General features: G+C 50.5%; 1 protein-coding gene across 1 annotated transcript in view; it reads right to left on the bottom strand.

Moving 5' to 3' along the window:
- Positions 1-15,752, bottom strand: part of CSGALNACT1 (chondroitin sulfate N-acetylgalactosaminyltransferase 1) — a 353,637-nt gene that overhangs the window by 71,099 nt on the left and 266,786 nt on the right.

Raw genomic sequence — 15,752 nt, 5'->3', positions numbered from 1 at the left:
CCATCCAAGCCAGAAAAAAGAAAGATACATGAACCAAATAAGACTTCTTGCTTAGGGAGATTTTAACACAATTTTCCTAGATGCATTTTTTTTTTAAGCTTTTTAGCTTTTTAGGGCTGCACCTGCCACCTACACAAGTTCCTAGGCTAGTGGTCTCATCAAAGCTGCAGCTGTGGTCTACACCACAGCCACAGCAATGCCAGATTTGAGCCGCATCTGTGACCTACACCTCAGCTTGTCGCAACACCGGATCCTTAACCCACTGAGCAAGGAAGGCCAGGGACTGAAGCTGCATCCTCAAGGACACTGGGTTGGGTTCTTAACCCACTGAGCCACAATTGGGAACTCCCCCAATTTCCCTTTAGAATTAAACACAACATTCTCTCCCCTGGCCTGAGAAGTCTTTTGCCTATAATTCAGAGCAATACACAGTTATTAGTGCTAAGTTTAAAGTGCACATTTAGCCCTGGAAGCCTTTTCTGTCTGATGAAAATCTTGGGATTTGTATAATTACTATAATTCTGTGATTAAAAACATCTCAGCTTTGGTATTCAGGCACCTTACTGTTTTTAATGAAATCTCTCAGATGAACTCATTATATCTAAGTATTAAATTACCAGAGAGGACACGTTACCCTGTGATTCTGCTACTTTAAAGACTTTTACTTTAAATGTGTTGTCACTAAAGACAAAATAAGCAAATTTAAAAAAAAAAAAACCCAAAATAGAACATTCAACGCCACTTATTACGCCGTGAAAATAAAGTATGCAATCTTTCATATAGTTTATGAAAATATATGCCTTTTAGGGCTGCACCTGTGGCATATGGAAGTTCCCAGGCTAGGGGTCGAATCAGAGCTACAGCTGCTGACCTACACCACAGCCACAGCAACTCGGGATTCAAGCTGCATCTGTGACCTACACCACAGTTCACGGCAACACCAGATCTCCAATCCACTGAGCAAGGCCCAGGATTGAACCCTCATCCTCATGCACACCAGCAGATTCATTTCCACTGCATCACAACAGGAACTCCCACTAATATATTTTTAATGGGATAACTTAACGTTTGCATAATAAATTGAAATCATGCTGGTTCACAGAAGCAGCCTATTAAAGCGATGGCTAAAGAAATTTAAAACTGTACAATAATTATTTTGTTCTGTTCCAATCTCTTTAAAGCCCAACCCAGCTTTTGAATTCACTTGTACAAAATTCAAAGTTAGTTAGTACCTCATTCTTGGGATGTAAAAGGAGAAGAAAAAAACAGATTTTTAGGAAGAAATGACTTTATAAAATAAAAAAGCCATAAAAATTACTGCCAAAGAATCAGTGATGGACTGCTCCTTTTAAATGTCAGGAGCAGATAATGTCAGAACCAAAATTCTGCATCTTTTAACACACATTTTCTGAAGTTTCTAGCAATCTAACCTATAATCAAAATAGTAACAACCAGCTACAGCTCGGAAGCTGGAGCACTTCCTCCTACTCTTACTTCTCCGCAGACAAGGGGTTCTCCTGGCAGCAAAGATGTTGCCTTCCTGGCCCCAGCACATCCAGGAAAGAACACCTCAGTGAGATGGAACCCAGACTAAACGCAATCTTTTGTCCCTCTGGAGACGTTGGAAGAATTAAAGAGGTAACATTTATAATGTGTTTACAGGCTGCAGATGGAACACAGCGCATAATTACCAAGCACCATGACAAAGTTAGGGACGGCAGTGAAAATACAGCTGTATGATCCCAGCAGCATTGTGCTACTATTTTAAAAACCTAGGAAAGGCACCCAGATTTCAGACGAGCTCACTCTTTGGGGTGGTTGGGGAGAGAGGTAAAGCCCTGTCCGTAACCAACCTGAGGACCCGTGGGAGAAGGGACTTGCGTGGGCCCACTTTCAACTACAGAAAATCCTTTGTGCTCATCAGTTTCCTTGCCGCTTGCATTTTTCAATCTTTTTAATCTTTTTTTCCTTTTCACAGACGCACCTGTGGCATATGGACGTTCCCAAGCTAGGAGTCGAATCAGAGCTGCAGCTGCCAGCCTACACCACATCCACAGTGACGAGGGATCCACGCTGCGTCTGTGACCTACACCACAACTCATGGCAATGCTGGATCCTTAACCCACTGAGCGAGGTCAGGGATCAAATCCACAACCTCATGGATACAAGTCGGGTTCTTAAGCCACTGAGCCACAAGGGGAATTCTGCCACCTGCTTTTTTAAGAGCCCATCCTTCTTCTAAATGCTTTCCCCAGTGCTTTCCTGCTGCTGGCCAAGTCCGCAAGGGTGGTTCTGTGAGGCACCCTATCCAAAACACTGACCTGTTGGTTAGTCTGAAGGGGCACCCAAGCACAGTGGCTTTGCTGCCGTTCTTACCATCTCTGGGCAACAAAACAGCAGACGGAGGCTTCTTCGGGGTCCACAGTGAAGGCAGAATGCACCCCACAGCAGGGCTTGCCAGGCCACCAGGGCTGAGCCCACCCGACACAGGAGTACTCCCTAAACTCTCAGGCTGGCAAAGCACCCTCAGGGCAGAATGCGGTTCCTGCATCCTTGGGGTCAGAATAGCTCTAAAAACTTTTCCCCAGGGTCTGGAGGTGGGGGGGGGGGTTGCTTAAGGAATTTCTTTCTGAACATTTAAGGCAGAGAGCCTGAATGACACGGGGAGTGGGGGTGTCCAGCAACGGAGTGGATTTTTCGTACTCTAGGTATAAGCGGTCCAACAGCCCCAACCGCCTGCTCAGACCAGCAAGCATCCGGGGCAGCCCCAGATGCCCAAATGACACAGCAAGGGCCCAAGAGTGAGTCCCGAACCACAGTCTGTCCTGCGGAGAGCACTGTCCTTCTCCACCCTTACTGTTAGTGAGCACCTACTGTTACCACACACGGGTAAGACCCGGGTCTTACACGGGTAAGAACCAAGCACAATTCCAACACCAGCAAGTTCGAGAGCTTGCGGTGGAATAACTACAACGTGGGCCCCTAAGAGGGCAAAGCTATTAAGATGGATAAAAAGCATTAATGCCGTGCTCCCACCTACCGAAGGTACGGGGGTGGGGGGCAGGTAGTGAGAAGAGAAGTATGTTATGACGAAAGCTTAAAACAGATGTTAGGAATCAACAGCCTTCGTTCAAATAAGCCAGGCAAGGGGCTACAGGTCCTGGTTATCACTTCGTCATAAGAAGTGGAAGCTCCTGGAGAGTGAATGGAAGCCAGGTCTGGTCGAGAGTCCCATGCTCACCAGAATGGGGACAGTGGGGACGAGGATTTCCCCCATCAGGCAGAGGCGCTGTTGGGATGGATGTTCAAATGTCCCCCTACAGACCCCGGTGGACCTTTTGGCCGCAGTAGCTGTGTGCTGTGACAGAGCCTGCCAGGAGGTGTCTGTTAATGTCCACTAGAAGCTCCTGAGTCATAAGGCTCCAGGACAAGCTGTGAGATGCTGTCAGGACAGCAGAGGTGGTAAGGACGGTGGCTTGGTGGCAAGACCAGGTCAGGCAGTTCCACTTACTAGCGTGACAAAGGCGACCATTCAAGGAGTGGCACTGAACTCCATAGGGCATCTCCACCCCGCATGCCTGAACAACCTAGAGGGCCGATGGGGAAGAAACCCAGCAGTGTCTGCAGAGCCAGGAAGTGGTGGGCTGGGGCCCCCAGGCCGCCGTGCGCAGAGGCTCCTCCTGGGCACAGACAATCGGCTCTTTGACAGCTGGGACACAGCGGACCTTCAGTCCCGGATTAGCTGCACTAACAGAACATAAATCGAGGTCCTATCTCCTGGGTAAATGCCCACCCTGAATGTGTGTGCACAAGGTCTGCAAGAATAGTTATTCAAAGAGTTTCCCAATGCACTTCAAAATGTATAGAAAGTAACTCTGTAAACCTCACCCAGGACCCAGTTTAATTCCTATGTCCACAGTGGCATCCCGCTCCCAGGATGGCCCTCGGCACCCCTGCTCCTGGTTTCACAACCGAGCATCTGCCTCCATGGGACAGGGGCCAGTGTAAGGGACCCAGGCCACATGGAAGAAGGGGGGGGCAGGATTCTGCAGAATTCCACAAGTGAATAACCAGAGCCACTGTGTCAGCTGAAGACTCCACAGCTCCCAGCCCTACTCCTGCCTCCTCTCCAGAGACTCTTTTTTTCCATTTCTTTTCTTTTCTTTTTTTTTTTTTTTTTTGGTCTTTTTAGGGCCGCACCCGCAGCATGTGAAGGTTCCCAGGCTGGGAGTGGAATCAGAGCTGTGGCTGCCAGCCCACACCACAACCACAGCAGCGCTGGATCCAAGCGGAGCCCGTGACCTACACCACAGCTCACGGCAATGCCAGATCCTTAACCCACTGAGCAAGGCCAGGGATCGAATCCACATACTCATGGATACGAGTCAGGTTCATAATCGCTGAGCTACAATAGGAACTCTGACACACTGCTCTTTCTTTTTCCATCTGCATCTCTTCAAGGAGATGGGTATTTACAGACAACTTCAGCAGCAGCGCCTCGGGGTTCACCATAACCTGCTCTGGTGCACACTTGCTCGTTTAGGCTGAGACATTGCAGAGAAGTTAAAACAGCCTGAAGATGAACATGACAGAGGGTATAATCCTCCTCAAGCACCACCCCTGCTCCTGAGAAGCTTTGAGCTGGGCTTCTCGGGGGTCACAGATCTTTCTGGAATGCAGGCATCTCTTCACTGGGTCTGGAGTCACCAAGGACCATGTGCACAGTGCTTTATGCTCTGGGCAACTCAGGGGCAGAGGGAAGACCTATGTCCATGGGGCAAGGACTTGCACATGATGTCACAGCATCCATGTGGCCCAGAAGCATCCTGGTGGACTCCTTCCACTGTGACACCAGGCCCCGCAGCATGCTCCCCGCCCTCCCCCTCCCCCTCCCCCGGTACAGAACCAGCTCCACAGACTCACTCCTCCTCCGGCCTCGGCACTCAGACCAGCCAGACCAGTGGTCTCCAACCCGAGGAAACATCAACAGCACCGTCCAGGCAGGAAATAACTTATGGACAAGTAACACCTATGCGATGTGTTCATTGATAAGTTACGTACCAGTTTTACGCTATTGTATTACATATTCACAAAACAGTACCCTAAAATAACAAAGCATGAAAAAGTGGTTTTGACGTCTTCTCACTCTAATGGACTGTCTGAGCATCGCTTCCAGCTCACAGGTAACTGCTCTCTGCACTGCATTTTGCTGCAGTGTCCACGGGGCAGAGCAGCACTCCCGCCACCCCCAGGGCCCCGGCGCCAGGCTCCTTGGGGTGACCTTCCTGCCTCCGGACCCCCGATTCTATTCCCTAGGCTCCCAATACTTGCTGCTCTGACACTGCCTGACCTGCCAGGAACACACTTCCTTCCCTTCTGACCTGAAGGATGTGGATGTGGGCTTCTAGATGCCCTGGGGTTCCCGTTCTGAGGTCCACCCTGTAACCAGCTCTAGGTGCTCGTTCCCACGGCCCAGAGGGACGGGCTGCTGACCTCTAGGTCAGTAATTCCCTCACTGGGAGGTGCCCCTCCATCCCTCAGCTCTACTCGGGTCTGAAAGAGCCATTCCAATTCCTTTTTTCTGCTTTGAAGCAGAAAAGGGAAGATGTGGCAAAAAGAATTTGGGGTCTGCGAACCAGAAAAATGAATGCACGGAGATTCATCACAACTCGGAAGCCAAACAGCCAGGAAACAGGCTCACAGCCTCTCTGCTATTCTCTTTGGATTTGGTTTCTCATTTGCTGGTGAACCTTTGCAGAGAAGAACTGAAAGAGAGGGTCTCCCCAAAGACGCTAAGTTCTCTATCACCCCACCCCTGCCACCACCACCACCAGCCTCATTTCTGGAAGGTTCTAGGTGGTGGCCATGACACCAGGGAGTGCAGAAGAGCAGTGCACTGGGACAAGAAGGCACAACTCGGCCACTTAGAATAAGCCTAATAAAGAACCTTTTCCTGGAGAGTTCCTGTCGCGGCTCAGTGGTAACAAACCCACTAGTATCCATGAGGATGCAGGTTCAATCCCTGGCCTCACTCAGTGGGTTAAGGATTTGGCACTGCTGTGGTTGTGGTATAGGTTGCAGACGCAGCTCGGTTCCCACGTTGCTGTGGCTGTGGTATAGGCTGGCAGCTGCAGCAGTTCCAATTCAACCCCTCGCCTGGAAACCACCATATGCTGCAGGTGTGGCCCTAAAAAGTAAAAAAAAAAAAAAAATTGATAATAATAATAATAAAGAACCTTTTCTCGGAGTTACCACTGTGGCACAATGGGATCAATGGTGTCTCTGCAGCACCGGGATGCAGGTTTTTTCCCCCTGGCACAGTGGGTTACAGGATCTGAAGTTGCTGCAGCTGCAGCACAGATCGCAACTGAGGACTGGATTTGATCCCTGGCCTTGGGAACTCCATATGCCACAGGATAGCAAAACAAAACAAAAGAACATTTTCCTGGCAGGAAGAGGCCCTGAGCACATGCGCAGGGCTGAGTCAGCTGCCAAAACCCTAAGAGAAAGACACCTGTCTCATCTCCACCTGCCCCTGGGTCTCCCAGGTGCTCTGCGGCTGGTGGGGCTGCCCTGCCTGCAAGGCGAGAATCTGAGAAACCAGGCTCCCATCACCTCCTAAAGCTCACAATTCCATCCAACTAGAAAGCATGTGCTTGGGGCACACATCATACCGAGCATATGAAAAGTTATCTCATTTTATCCTCAAAACAATTCTATGAGCTGCATCTTATTATCCCATTAAAGATAAGGAAACTGAGGCTTAGAGCAGCAAGGTAACTTGCCCAAGGTACACTTCTAGCAAGTGGCTGGCCAAGCCTGGTTTTAAATCCAGCTCAGACTGATGCTAAACCCAACTCTTACCTACCAGACTATACTGTTCATCACCCTCACTAATCCCGAGACCTGCTCCCCATTCTGCACCCAACCTGCCCAACTTTTCTGGCTTCCGAACTCACAGTGGAGCTTGCCTGGCCCCTCTGATGTGGTAGAGGCAACTTTTCTGTGTGTTAACGTTTTGGCTCTGCATTGAGCAGCAGTTTGTTATGTCCACACCCCTCAACGGCTCTGCAAACTCAAAACTACATCGGGAAATAACACCGATCCCGGCCATGTCTGGTGTGAGCCTTGCTTTGGCCCCCCAGTGAGGTCAGGACTGGACACCCCCGCAACATCCAAGGGCTTCTGAGCTTAGACCCACATGTCACGTTTAAGATGGCTCAACTAGAAAACACCCTGGCACGTAGAAGTTCTTCTTTGAAAGGAGACGAACAGGTCATCCCTCGGTCGGTCAGTTATGATGCTGGCTGGCCTCACTATGAATCCTCTCCTGCCAAATGCCTCTTTCCTCCTGAGGCTGGCAGGAGGAGCTGCCCACACCATGGCCTTGCAACACGTGTCAACAAACATGCTCCCGCACAGGCAGAAGTCACAGCGACAGCCCAGCTGACATGGCTGGAGACTCAGGGACGTGCGCCCCTGGGAGACCAGGTCCCGAGGTCCTGAAGAGCAGCTTCCAGAGATAGGCCCGCTCTTGATTAACAAGAAGGGGTCGAATTAAAAGTTCGCAAGGCCCAGTGCCAAGTCCTTCCAGGAAAGCAGCAAGCCCAGGGCCCTATGCTGACACCAGGTGGAGTCGCTGAGCAGTACATGTCACTCCCAGAAGGGGTGGGAGGGGGGAGTCAGCCACCCTATGCCAGGAAGGGTGTGGTAGGCTCACCTTCAGTCACAGTGAAGGCTGCATAGAGAAGGAAATTGAAGCCCCCTTCCTGATACGATGCGTGTGCAGATGGAGGAGGGGGGAGGAAGAGAAATAAGGGTCGCCAAATACCCCCACCCTGTCCCAGCCAGTGCCTTTAAAACACCAGTACACACAGCTCCCAGAGCAGGTAGAAGTCCAAGGCACGGCCCACCCAGGGCCTCCCAGGAATGACTGGCCCTCGTGCATCACCTGCTATCTCCCCAGATCCTCATGTGCATTGTTGAGGACATTGTTCTTGGACGAGGACACTGGGGTCTGGGGAGGCCTGAGACTCGCCCACACAGCCAGCGGCTCTACATCCCAAAGCACTCACAGTCATCAATACCCATCAGCCTGACACTCCGGGGTGTAGACAGACTTCACCTCATACAGGATGAACCCAAACAGGAGAAGGGAGGCGATGCCCACATGCAGGGCCACGAAGAGAGCACAGGAAGGTGACAAAGGGCAGCAGAGAAAGCCCTACAAAGAGGCAGGACCAGATTCCAGCCTCTAGAAGTGAAAGATGATGCGTAGCCTGGAAGTGAGAAGAGGGGGGTTGCAGACAGCGCCTCCCCTCAGGCTCCCCTGGGCAACACTGCTCGGTGCAAATGATAACCACCCCCGGTGGTCCTCTGGCTCTCGTGGTCACCCCATGGCTGGTGTGGGCTGACCCCTCCTGGGGGGTCACTCTGTCCTCCTCATCACAACCCCCAGTGATGTGTCAAGGGGGTCATCACCCCAGGTCTCCTGAAAGAAGGGGGTCGTCACAGCAGCACCCCCCGCCCCAGCAAGGCCCTGAAGGAACAACCTCTGGAAATATCCTGAATCTAAGGCACTGTACCCACATAAGCCCACCCGCATATTTTGCTGGTGTGTTTGAGGCGAGGGGGTTAAGGAGGAACCTGCTAGTTTCAGCCAAGGTGAAATAAGCAGCCTGACACTGCTTATTTGGTCCTCCTCTCCCTCCACTGCTCACAACCAGCAGCACACACACAAGGGTTGCCTTGCTTCTAGAAAGTGGTTACTATGTAACAGGACCAGAGAAACCGGCTTGTACAGAATTACTACCGCATGGGGCTAGATCAGCAGAGCCGTCTTGAGTATAGAAATAGAACCAAGAGTGCAGGAAAATGACAGAGCATGTCCAATGTTATGTAAATGCAAGATGTAATATTAATTTCACAAAAGTAACCAAAAAAACCCACCTAGAGCTGATTGAAAACGCAATTTTGCTGTCAGGTCTCGGCCTCCAGGTCCCACACGCACCTGCCTAAAGCCCCCAGCTATTCCTCAGCCTCCATTCCTCAGCCTCTGATCCCTCCACTCCTGCCTCTTGTAGCCAAGTATCCTTGCTGATGGGTCCACTGATCACCAAAGGATCAGCTAAAAGTACTTCAAGATACTATTCCTTGGCAATTCTGCCGTGGCTCAGTGGTAACGAACCCAACTAGTATCCATGAGGATGTAGGTTCAATTCCTGGCCTTGCTCAGCGGGTTAAGGATCCAGCATTGCCATGAGCAGTGGTGGAGGCCAGCAGCTGCAGCTCCGATTCAACCCCTAGCCTGGGGCCTTCCATTTGCCGTAAGTGTGGCTCTAAAGAGACAAAAAAAAAAAAAGACACTATTCCTATAAAGGAATTGACTTGAAAAAGAACTTGCCTGATTTCTACACAAGATAGCACAGAGTGCTTATTTAATCCAAGACCGGTTTTCAGTTTAATACTTTTTAATAATCCACCAATATTCCTCTGCATCCCTCTTAAGACATTCCCTGGAGACAGGGGCCTTCCCCTTTAGGACTCCTCAAACTGCATCTTCCTGCTTCTCTTTTGTCACGAGGCAGGTTCAATTAACATCAGAACCATTCTGCAGGTAAGGTCACAGAGGCATAGGTTAGTCACTGGCTCGGGTCACCTGGCCACTGGGTTTCCAGCTCAGGCAGCATGGCTCCACCTCTGTCTCTCCATCACTGGGTGCCACCGCTTCTCCTTAACAGAGGCATGGGCATCATACAGGGAATGCACGGAGCCTGGTCAGGGAGCAGTGCTGGAGCATAAAGGACCCTGGGCAGAAGGAACCAGCCAAGCTGGCACCCTGACCTCAGTCTTCCAGCTTCCAGAACTGAGACATAATCGTGTGTTGTTCAAGCCACTGGGGTTGATGGTATTTTGTATCCGCAATCTGTGCTAACACAGGCCCCCTATCACGACAGGGAATTTGCTCTGTGGCCTATGGGCGACCATTAGCCAGCCGGCTACCTTTTTAAACAAGAGAGTCATATCATCTGAATTCAGCAAAGGGCAGTGTTGAGAGGGAGCAGAGAGGGCTGACCAGCATCGGGGGAGACGGCACCTCTGCACTGTCGGAACAAGGGGTGCAGAAGCGGAAGCACTAAATGTGGGATAGGGCAGGTTCGAGAACTGTTTGTTGAGTATTATTTCCAGGACTTGAAGGCCAGTGGACATGGGATGCTGAATGTCCACAGAGGACGAGGATGGAGCTACCGCTGGGAATGCTGGGAAAAAGAAGAGGCACAGGATCGGATTCCGCCGAAAGAGGCATATGGTTCTGGACATGTCCGCGTGGCCCTGCTACAGGAATGATGCGGGTGGGGAGAGGGGTGCCAGCAGCCTCCAAACCTGTGTCAGCTCCTGCGCAAGCTGACCTCACACACTTGTCCTGACTCCCCAGAGCCCCTCGCCCTGGCTCTTCTGCATCCTCCCAACACAACTCAGTGGCTGAGGGTGCAGGTTCTGGGGGGTCTCAGCCCTGCTGTTACCTGGCCTCTCAGCCTCTGCTTCCCAAGCACGGGGATAACGAGGACCCGTTTCACAGAGGCCCTGCCGTTGGTGCAGCATCAACATGAATGAAACCTGATCAGAGAGCTGAGCCAGGTGCTGGTATCTTCGCTGACCAGAAAATCTGGCCTAGAAGAAACAGCTGATGTTCATACAAAGTAACGAGGCTGGTATAAAAGCACAGTTAGAACCAGAACCTGCCTCTACTCTGCACTCCCTGGATGTGAAATCAAAGTAGCTCTCTCACAGAGTTCCCGTTGTGCCTTGGCAGCAATGAACTAGACTAGCATCCATGAAAATGTGGGTTTGATCCCTGGCCTCACTCATTGGGTTAAGGACCCAGTGTTGCTGTGAGCTGTGGTGTAGGTCACAGAGGTGGCTTGGATCCCACATTGCTGTAGCTGTGGTATAGACTGGCAGCTGCAGCTGTGATTCGACCTCTAGCCTGGGAACTTCCACATGCCACAGGTGCAGCCCTAAAAAGCACACACACATGAAAATAGCTCTCTCACATCCTTTTTTCCTGGTTTTTTGTTATTTGGGTTTTTTTTTTTTTTTTTTTTTTTGTCTTTTCGCCTCTTCTGGGGCCGCTTCCACAGCACGTGGAGATTCCCAGGCTATGGGTCTAATCGGAGCTGTAGCCGCCTGCCTACGCCAGAGCCACAGCAATGTGGGATCCGAGCTGCGTCTGCAACCTACACCACAGCTCACAGCAACGCCAGATTCTCTCACATCCTTATCACCCTCAGGCTCAGTTTATTTTTTAAAAAGAAAAGAGGAGTTCCCTGGTGGCTCGTCAGTTGGGAACCCAGCATTGTCATTGAGGTGGCTCAGGTCACTGCTGTAACCAAAACAAAGAAAAAGAAAAAAGAAGAAAACCAGAGTACATCTGAAAATTTAACCCCAAACTGCATGTAACAGAGCAGCAGGGACCCCAACCAGGTTACTGGGGATTTTACTGCATGTGAAAGGCTCAGCTTGGTGTCCAGGCAGCAGGCACAGGGGTCTTGACATCTTGACATGCTAGAGATTTCCTGACATCCTGACATGCTAGAGATATTCCTGGGCTTAAAAAAAAAAAAAAACGTTTTGAACAATAATAAAAGCTGCTGCCCCCAAAAGCTTCAAAATGTCTGTGGCTTCAAGAGCCCCCTCCTGTGGCTGTTTATCACCAACCTGAGACAGAACAGTTTTCAGTTCAAAGCTGCCCAGGATGGGCATAAACTGCCTCTTCCTGAAAGATAAACTGGAATATTACCCTTTTGATCATGCACATGAGTCTGCAACAACTGCTAAAATTACTACAACTGCAAGAGCTCATCTCCAAGAAGCAAAACAGACAGTTTCACCCCATGCTGCAGTGCCCCGGCGGGCAGCAGGGCCTGTGGCCAACGGGTAGCAGCGCTGCCCCCACGCCCCACCCCAGCCCTCCCCTACTGTGAGGTGGTGCACGGGAACTCAGAAAATAACTCCCGAAGTTCAGCTGCGATGTTAGAAATAGCATGAGTCTTATCCACTCAGTCATCAAATACGTACTGAACGCGTCTGTGTGGACCAAGACAGAGACAGAGGAGGTGTCAGCCAAGGTCCCTGTCCGCACAAAGGTGCCAGGCAGTGGGAGGGCCCAAATGGAGAAGGGCCCCGTGAGGCTCCTGGGCACTAAGGAGGCTTTCTGTGTCCCCCATTGCTTTTTAGGAAATAGGCCTCAGTCAGCCTCCTTGACCTTCCCAGAGTTCAAACAGTTGCTAATCAGAGAAGGGGCTGAGGAGACAAGGGAGGAGCAGTCAAGAGACAACAGTGCACCGAGTTCCCTTTGTGGCTCAGCAGGTTATGAACCTGACTAGTATCCATGAGGACAAGGGTTCAATCCCTAGCCTTGCTGAGTGGGTTAAGGGTCTGGTGATGCCATGAGCTGTGGTGTAGGTCGCAGATGTGGCTCAAACCCTGCACTGCTGTGGCTACAGCTCCAATTTGACTCCTAGCCCAGAATCTTCCATATGCCATGGGAGTGGCCCTTGGGGCAGGGTCCTGGTCCCTCCTCAAGGAATATACATAATATCTTTGGGCCTTTCTGCAGAACTAAACCCCCGGCAAATGGAAGAACTACTTGGTGAAGGCTTCTTCATTCCGGAAGAAGGAGGACCACCTGAACCAGCCTGGGGCCACTAAACACCAGCTCTAAAAGACAATGTGAGCTTACCTCTCCTCTGATCCTTATCTGCAGCCCTATTTTCCCACTTCCCAAAGTATAAAACCGCCTCCTAATCCCTTCCAAAGGGGGACACAGTCTTTAAGGCATTAGCCCCCTGTGGCCCCCTTTGCCTGGCAAAGTGTACAGCTATCTTTTTCTCCTTCACCCAAAACTCTGTCCCCATGTTTCTATTTGGCAATGGAGGACAGAGGCTGCGTTTCAGCAACAAAAAGAAAATTCCATGAGTCCATAATGACAACCAAAAGAAAAAAAAAAATAAGTTTAACTTACTACCATTGAGGAGACTATTTTACCACCTTTCTCTGTAAATTGGCCAAGGCAAAGAAATAAGCATTTACCTGCTTTTTCAGGAGGAACTCAGCCCCCCACCACCACCACTGATGAGAGAGAGCCCCTCTTTACAGAATAATAAAGCTAACGCTGTCTGAATTTTTTTATTCACCATTTTATTGACAATGTCTACTTTTCCCTAGATTTTTTTCTTTCAGTGCTTTTCCACTGTAGGTTATTAAAGATGTTCAGTAGAGTTCCCTGAGCTCTCCAGCAGGTCCTTGTTGTTTATCTATGTTATATACAATAGTGTATATTGGTTAATTCCAAACTCCTACTTTATCCCTCCCTCTCCCCCCAGATATTTTTTCTGGTCCGGGTGTGTCTTCGGGTGTTTAAGCCTCTTTCACGCATTTGGGGCAAGGCGAGAACCCCATGGCCCTGTCACAGTCCTTATTTACTTTCTTAAAATTAGCTCCTACATGGAAAGATGAGCCGATTTCTTTTTCTTGAAACCAAGCTAATGGGTCTCAAGATTGACACAGAGGCAATTATCCTGCAGAAAGTGAGTCTAGGGAGGGCTCCACTGCTAATGAACGTTGCTTTATTCCTGTTAAAAGCCTACAATGGGGAATTCCCGCTGTGGCTTAGCAGTAAGGAACCTGATGAGTATCTATGAGGAGGTGGGTTCCATCCCTGGCCTCGCTCAGAGGGTTACGGATCCGGCGTTGCCGTGAGCTGTGGTGTAGGTCGAAGATACGGCTCGGATCTGGTGTTGCTTGGGCTGTTGGTGTAGGTCAGCAGCTACAGCTCTGATTCGACCCCTAGCCTGGGAACTTCCATATGCCTCGAGTTCGGCCCTTAAAAAGCAGGGGGAAAAAAGCCTATACTGAGATGAGATTTTGAGGCACTTCCTTAGCTACAGAGGCAACCAGGTCGCTTGCCTGTGTTTGGCAGGTGTTTATGTCTTGAGTTTCCAGCTTGCTGACAGGACCGACATAAGCAAACACATAACAAAATGAAGGGTAGCTCTGTCAAACGTTGCACCACCTCAGCTTCAGAACCAGACATGAGACACTGAGAAGAACAAAAGGCTACCATCCCATCCCCACTGCAGCTCTTGTCACCAGCATGCCAGCTCTGAGAAGGACCAGGCATCTAGAAATGAAGCAAAGGGCAAATCCACACTTTCAGGCCTCAGTGTTGCATAGGATTTACTGTTTCCTTCTGCCTTTATCTCCAGCAATTTAGAAAAGCAAGCCAGCCACTTCAGCATGGAAACTTCGTGTTCTTTGTCCCATTTATTTGCCAGGTCAAGGTCTCCCCCTCCAGGGCACAGGAGCCCAGCAGCAAAGTTGATGAAAAAGTAATGGCCAATTTTCTGTAAACAAATGTGAAAAATGCTCTGCAGAGGACACACTAAAACACTACGATGGGTGGGTGCTTTTATCGTCGTTATGACCGTCATGGAGAACGTGAAGAAATTTCAAGGGAATAATGCTTGAGGACATCAAATTAGGAGGTGATAATCAGGAAAAATAAAATCTCCTTTAACACGGGAAGTTCAAGGCCAAGTCTGTTCTCAGATCCCTGGAGCCCACCTCTCCAGCCCAGCCCAGTCTTCTCTCTTCCTGCCCTCCCCCGACACTGCCCATCCCTCACCTGGCACCAGGTATGTTCTGAGAAGGCCTTTCTTCCCTCCAAACAGACGGGCAGGGCTGCTGGAGAGCCTGCTCAGTGTGTGGCCTGGCTCAAAGGATGAGCCTAGACTCTCAGGAGCCTCTCTCAGGAAGCCGCAGTCAGCGGCCCAGGCGGAAGCTGCCAGCTGGGAGCCTGGTCCCCGGTGTGTGGCTGAGTCACCGGAAGCCCAGGGCCCCAGGCCCACAACCTGAGCATCTCCTCAGCCCAGATGGGTGAGGTCAGAGGCCACTCCTCTCTGCAGCCTGGAGGGACCGCTGTCAGGTCCCATAAAGCTGCCCCCTGTCTAATCCTACCGATAAGAGATGGAGTAGGATCCTTATACAGGTGGTCTGCATAAGTCCCAGTGGGGACCACAGATAGAAAGGGAAACCTAGGAGACTCTGGGAGATCACTGTGAGTTACAAATCGCTCAGGAAAGCCATCCGAATGAAGCAGGCTTGCTTGGCTAGAGGAGGTGGGAGATACGCCTCAGGTCATGTGGGCGGGGGAGATGGGGTGAGGGCTGCACTCAGGTTTAGACCAAGGGCAGGAGTTTAAGGATCACCCTTCTGTGGATTTGAATAAACACCATGACAGTCCTAGTTTGACCTTATAGGGTCAAATAGTCACTTACCAGATACTAAGGAGGAGCTACTCTAAGAAAGAGGAAGAGGAGGTCTATTCCCCACCCTCTCCCCACCCCCTCCCCTCCTCACAGCCCCACCCCCACCCCCACTCCCCTTGGATTATAAAAATGTAGCCCACCTAATCCTTGGGGCAGAGCCTACTTGCCTGCCTATGTGCATCTCTCACAAGCTCCTTTCTGGCCTATCACTTTGTCGCTGAATTCCTTCTGCCCTGAGGCACAAAGAATCTGAACCTCAGTAAGTCCAGACACTGGGTGAGTGATGTGATTCTAATTTAAACACCAGGGGTTCAAGTTCCAACCTGGGTTCTGGCTGGGTTCAGGTCCAAAGTGTTGTCAGTTTCACCACCTCCCAGCCCTGCCTCTGAAATCCCCCCGGGTCTTGAGAAAAGCACACGGGGC

This window comes from Sus scrofa, chromosome 17 (assembly GCF_000003025.6).
Source record: "Sus scrofa isolate TJ Tabasco breed Duroc chromosome 17, Sscrofa11.1, whole genome shotgun sequence".
NCBI lineage: Eukaryota > Metazoa > Chordata > Mammalia > Artiodactyla > Suidae > Sus > Sus scrofa.
Note: the sequence above shows the minus strand (reverse complement) of the source record. Positions and strands in the feature narration are given on the sequence as shown.